General features: G+C 46.0%; 1 pseudogene across 1 annotated transcript; it reads left to right on the top strand.

Annotated features, from left to right (window-relative positions):
* Positions 1–590: 590 nt before the first annotated feature.
* LOC309815939 (nitric oxide-associated protein 1-like) lies at positions 591–6,218 on the top strand (annotated as a pseudogene). Its single transcript, XR_014296141.1, has 4 exons — positions 591–1,707; positions 2,445–2,546; positions 5,355–5,474; positions 5,924–6,218. The product of XR_014296141.1 is annotated as a nitric oxide-associated protein 1-like (transcript).
* Positions 6,219–6,692: the final 474 nt, after the last annotated feature.

Raw genomic sequence — 6,692 nt, 5'->3', positions numbered from 1 at the left:
TCACGGCGCGGGAGGGGCAGGGGGCGCGGGAAAAAAAAAAAAAAGGCCCAATATTAATTCTGCGCCTGCGCAAAGTGTAGGTTAAGGTTTGCTGACGGCTAGAACTGCACATGCGCAAGTTGTGGGCTGAAGCTTCAAGCGGTTGAAGCAGGGGCTGCTTCTAACACTCTCAAGCTTTGGATGTAGCCAATGAAAGTTTTTGCTTTTTAATGCTGTTGCACAAATACTGACACATGGAAAAAGAGCCAAGAAGATGTATTAATAAAAGTTTTTACCATTGTAAAGCAATTATACTCTAATAAAGATGTTTTTAAAAAGTTTTTATTGTGGCCATGTCTGCGGCATTCGATTTTCTATTTTTTTTCCAGTTCCAAAGACAAAAAAACATGAAGATTTTTAAAATGTGATTTCTTACCAGCAGATGGTGCCAGCGGCGGCGCGTTGAAGAAGCCTGAAAGTGAACAAACCCTCACTGGCTAGCCTATTCTACCAACCCACCATCCCCGGTGCCTTTATCTCGGTTTCAACTGGGCTCTCAGGCCACAGAGCCTTCCTCGCGAGAACTTACGAGATTAGACGCGAGAGGAGGAGCCGAAGTGAGACGCTGACAAATGACAGCTCTCAGGTAGTCTCTACTGTTTTACGCACATCTGGGGCCATAGGGCACGTGAGAAAAGGTGGCTCAGCCCGTTTTGCCCACGCCCGTGTTTCTCATGCTGCCCACAGGCCTCACTCATAGGCTGCTATGCAGCTTCCTGCGGGGATCCACTCCCACGGTAGCGGGCCATGGCCTCCGGGAGACGCTCCTCGAGAGGAGATGTGAGGCCAACTCCTCCTCCCTGTAGCCATCCGGCCTGGGATGTGGGCTTCCCCGTGGCGCGACAGCGACTGGGGATAACCAGGGAAGGGCTGACATGGAGGAGAGTTTTCTGTTCCCCGAGTACGTCCCGGATTCGGAGCCCGCAGTGACCCTCCAAGACCAGCTGCGGGAGCTGCAGCAGCGGCAGGAGGAGGAGCGACGGTGCTGCAGCGGCGGGAGGAGCGGCGACAGCAGGAACTACGGAACGGGCGGCAGATGCACCCGGACCGTGTGCCAGCGCTGCTGGCTGCTGGTGCTTCACCGGCGCGCCCTTGCGTCTGCAGGTGAGCCGCGAGCAGTACCTGGAGCTGGTGACCGCCGCGCTGCGGCGGCCCAAGCTCGCCCTGGTGCGGCCCAAGCTCGCCCTGGTGCTGTACATGATGAACCTGCTTGATCTGCCCGACGCCCTGCTGCCGCACCTGCCCGCGCCGGTGGGCCCCAAGCAGCTGATCTTGCTGGGAAACAAGGTGAACCTGCTGCCCCTGGATACTCCCGGCTACCGACAGAGGCTCCAGGAGCGACTGTGGAATGACTGTGCCCGCGCCGGGCTCCTGCCGCCCCCTGGCTGCCGAAGGCCACAACACCCCAGCGGGGACCGGCCACGGGACGAGCAGGAGAAAGCGAATCCTTCGCCCAAGTCCAGCACGATGCTCAGAGACGTGCGGCTCATCAGCTTCAAGACTGGCTATGGAGTCGAAGAGTTGATCTCCGCGCTCCAGCGTTCCTGACGCTACCGCGGCGACGTCTACGTGGTTGGCGCCACCAACGCTGGCAAGTGCCCTCTCTTCTACACGCTTCTGGAGTCCGATTACTGCATCGCCAAGGGCGCCGAAGCTATCGACCACATGGTCTGGTGAGCCTTAGGGCGCCAGTCCCCATCGTTTTCTGAGACGCTGGAAGTCTGATCGTGGTTCAGGCGCCTAATCCTATATCTTTCATTAATGTCCACCAGGGGCTGGCTGGAGCCTTCACTTTAAAAATTATCTAACTACTTTGGTCACATTTCTCTTCTGTGTCAGTTTAGTGCTTGGAAATTCAGTATATGTTGTAGTAACTTTCCAAAAGAAATAATTAGAGTACTTCTATGTACCAGTCCCTCTTCTCAGCACTGTATGGGAACCAGATGACAAAGTAGTTTCTGTTTTCTTGGAGGTTTCCCTCGTAGCTTTAGTTCTTTGTATATTTCTCCGGAAAATCCTTCTTTCACTTTCTACACCTAGCTCCACCCCTCACTTTCTCTTCATATCTTGAGTTTACTCATGAGATTACTATACAGATTTAACATTTGAATAATTCACTAATGCAATATGATGTGTGGCTTCGCTGAGAAGAAATGTCAAATATGTGGCTTTAAGAAACGTCTGTAGAAATTGCAAAATGGGTGCTTCTATGGCCCTGTTTGTCATAGAAGACAAAACTAAATACCTCATTTCTTCCTTTGAAACCAGTATTTAACTTTGAAAAGCTGTTTTTCTCTGTAGAGAACTTTGGTTGACTTATACACACAGCGATTTTATACTGGTTGGTAGTTTTTCATTGTATAAAATAAGTTCCTTCTTCCTTTCTTAAGGAAAATCAGTGAACGTGGCTTACAGTTGTGGCTTCCAACTTCCTTCCCGTTCACATTACTTCATTGGACAAGGCGGACACGGTATATCAGAAGCACGGGGGTCATACGTTACTCAAGGTGAGGCAACACGCTTTGATGGTTGTATAGTTAGGTTAACACACCCTGTAATAGTCCCACAGCCCTGCTAAAATAGACTTTGTTGGACAGAACCAACTTTGTTACACCCTCAGCTAGCTCTCCCCGACCTTGTTCACCTTGAGGATTTTGGCTATAAACTGAGGTGGGCGCTTATAGAAAAGTGATGTTGGATTGGACCGATCCTAGAATAGTGACAGAGCTGGGTTTTCTCTAGGTGACACTGTCCAATATTGTAGTGCCATGTGCCTATTTAAATAAGTTAATTAAAATGAAATAAACTTTAAAATTTAGTTCTTCACTTGCACTAGCCACTTTTCAACTGCCCAACGGTCACATCATTGCAGAAAGTTGTACTGGATAATGCGAGTGAAGAGAAGTTACAGATTTTCTCACAACTGGGTGATGCTACTGGCATCTAGTGGGTGGAAGCCAGAGATGATGCTAAACATAATGCAATGCACAAGACAGCACCTCACAACACAGAATTATCTGTTCCAAAACGTGCGTAGTGCTGAGTTGAGAAGCTCTTGTATGAGTGGAAAAGATCTCCTCCCAGGTTCTTAATCCCAGGCACTTAGAGGTTATCGTACCTCCTCTCTCCTGCTTTACTTGCTCCTTCCTTTGACCTGTTAAAGAGTGTGTTAAAATTTCTCTGACCTTTAAAAAACAAAACAAAACTCAGTGTCCCGCTCATTCCTCCTCTTTACAATCAAGCTTACTCCTGCTTCTCACGTCCCATCCTCTGCAGTCCCTGTTGTGCCCTTTCTATGCCACCGAAATTGTTCCAAGTTCACCAGAGACTGAATGGGGCCTGTTTACAGATCTTTAACCAGACATGGCTACACACTGTTGGCTGGTGTGTAGTGTATGATAGTGAAGATCTCTGGAGCCAGGCTGGGTCCAAAGCCTGCTCTGCTCCACCACTTAACGAAGCTGTGGGACTTTAGGTAAGTTTCCTTTACCTCCCTCTGTTGTACCTACACCACGAGGTTGTGGAGAAGATCAAGCGCAAGGGGACTGTTGTCACTGCTACGTAAGTGTTTGTGATGATGAAGATTATGGGACATACCTACTGCAAAAATAGCGGGTACGTCCAATGCAGAGGTGATTTACCATTAATTAATGCTCATACAACTGAAAATAAGTCAAAACACAAAAATACACACCCGCCCTTCAACAAGGATAAAACCAACCTGACTTGGGAAGTAAATGCTTCTTTCTCTCTGGATTTCCTAAGAAAGCCAGAGTGAAATTAAAACTCCATCGAAATAAATGCCCTAAAGTTAATACTCCAGAGACATGTAGGATTTGCAGGGTAGGGCTCCACCCCCACGCATCTGTGTAGTCTTCAGAGTGGACTCACTGATACTTCTCAAAACAACACTGAGGCTTCTCTCCCGGTGTAATACAAATGGTTCCTTGGGCTGCTCTGTGGCTCATCCTTGCCTTCTGGTTTTCTTACTCACCTCCCAAGTCAAACTCACTCCTGCCTCCTAATTATCACTGAGACCAGCCTCATAGTCCAAACTGTAATCTACTTTCTTTAGGCTGTTTTGAGATCCTTAGGTATTTTCCCAGCTCCCAGTTTTACTGCCTTCTGCCCACCCTCACCCCACCACAGCTGTAGTTCTCAACCAGGGTTGACTCTTACCTCAAGGGAACACTTGACAAAGACTGGAGGCGTTTTTGGTTTTCACAACTTGGTGGATGCTGAGTAGAGGCTGCTAAAAATTGTGCAATGCACAGGACAGCCTCCCGAGACAAAGAATTATTTGGCCCCAAAGGTCAATAGTGCTGAGGTTGTGAAACCCTGCACTATGCAGATTTTTCCAAAATACAAAGCAGGCCACAGTATTCTTTTTTGATTCTTTTCTCTTTCCTGCTTATAATTCCTTGGTAGTTCCACATTACTGAGAGAAGTCTAAACTGATAGCCTCATCACTAATGCACACACACACATAACATACTCTGCACAGTTAAACTACAGTTCTCTGAACTCATTATCCTTTGTCCAATTTGTGTGTCTGTACATAATACTAACCCAGGATACCTTTCCACTGAGTAACTTTAAGCTATTTTTCAAATTCTGCTCTTCATTAATGTTTTCCTTGACCAAACCTTGTTCATTACTTCCTTCACAATCACAGTACTTAGTAGATGCCTCTCATCACGTTTCTTACCTTGTAATTTATTTACTTGCTGTTTCCACCGTCTGATCTCCTCGGGGGTAGGGACCATATAGAACATATTGTAGTAGCTATCTTTGTGTCCTCAGTGCTAAACACAGAGAGATCTGTTAATAAACAGGTAAATTATTATCCAGTTACTTCCAATTCATGGAAACACCTGAATCTTACCCATTATCCATGTACCCTTGAGAGGTGATGAGGCAGGGATTAATCTCTGTGTCCATCCAGGCCTGTAAGTACTAAAGTATTTGGAAGGATGTTGCTTTAATTGCCCAAAATTACTGTGTCTAAAGCTTTATGGAGGACTGTAAAAACAGTAAGCTAATAAAGCAAGATTCTGCTGTCTGGAGGTTACCACCAGATGGATGCCCGCATGGGGTCCTTGTCACTGGGATCTATAGGCTTCATCCCATCACAGAGCTCCCGGGTTTTTCATTTGACCTAGAAGTGATTTGAGGTTTTTTCAACAGTTGAATGTTTAAAAGGATCTTATTCTTGATACCTGTACAGTATTATCTTATCAGTGCCTTACTTAATATTAGAGTTATCAGGGGTTTAATTTGAACCTCCAAATATCTTCATCTCCTCCCAATGGAAGGTTCCAATGGGTGGAGAAGAAAGAATAGCAGGATTTCCTCCTCTTGTTGCTGAAGATATCACATCAGATGAAGGACTTGGGGAATCTGAAGCAGGGCTGACATCAAGTTCTCCTCTGCAGGTAATTTTACACCAAGCACTTTTTTTCCTTTTTTTAATTTGGCCGCACCGCGCAGCATGTGGGATCTTAGCTCCCTGACCAGGGATCGAACCCGCACCCCCTGTAATAGAAGCATGGAGTCTTATCGACTAGACCACCAGCGAGGTCCCTACACCAAGCACTTTTGAAAAGGTGAATAAAGTAGCCTTACTGACTTTTAGTATATTTCTATACAGATGTGCCTTAACTGACATAAGCTGAATATTTTAAGAAATACATACTAGATTATTCATAAGATGTAACCTACTCTGAAAATAAATCTGTACCTTTTCACAAATGCATTGTATGCTTTTAAAAAATAGAGTGAAAGGCAGCAGTAGCCTCCCTTGGGTTTCCATTTTGAGCTGTGTTTGGTGTTTTTAATAAGATAGTTGCTAACACCGTCTGTGTTCTGCCGTGTTCTTGCATAGGCTGGGTAGCAGTAACGCCGCAGTTTAAGGACAAACTGCACCTCTGAGGCTACACACCTCAAGGAACAGTTCTGACGGTCCGGCGCCCACTCTTGCCACGTGTAGTTAACATCAAAGGAGAGCGCATCCGGAGAAGCATGGCCTATAAAACCAAAAAGCCTCCTGCCCTTGTGTACAATCTGCAGAAAAAGAAAAAAAGATAAATATATGAAGCTGACCTGTTCACATTGAAGATTAACGATATAGAACATACTGTATACATTGCATTGCATTAAATATTGCTATAATAAAACCTTCCGCCACCCTTTTTAAGCTACCAAGGACCGTGCTTCTTTTTAATGAATTGAGTTTGTAAACAGAAGTTATTTTTTGCTGGGTACGTATATGTGTGTATCTGTGATTCAGATATACCTAAAAAGGAGTTCTGTTGAATTCAGGTTTCTCCCACTATATTTTTAATGAAACCAGATGGCATTTCTAATTTGGAGGCTAGTTGAGAGAGCAGCTTAGCAGTTGGCCTATGAAAAAATGGCAGAACATCAATGCCTTCAACATACATGGGCTGAAATGAGATAGAAGCGAGTAAGTGGCTTTGCTCCACAGAGTCATCCAGGGACCCAACCGGGGGAACAGGCCACAGCTTCCATCTCTGGGTCTAAGGTGGTTGCTCAAGTTGTCATCCTTTCGCAATGGGAAAAAGAGAAGAGAGTGAAGAGCATGCAGCCCCCTACTGAAAAGGGGGAAGTGCTGGAAGTTCCCCACTCACAGC

Source organism: Mesoplodon mirus (assembly GCF_964341445.2).
Source record: "Mesoplodon mirus genome assembly, chromosome: 2".
Classification (NCBI taxonomy): domain Eukaryota; kingdom Metazoa; phylum Chordata; class Mammalia; order Artiodactyla; family Ziphiidae; genus Mesoplodon; species Mesoplodon mirus.
Note: the sequence above shows the minus strand (reverse complement) of the source record. Positions and strands in the feature narration are given on the sequence as shown.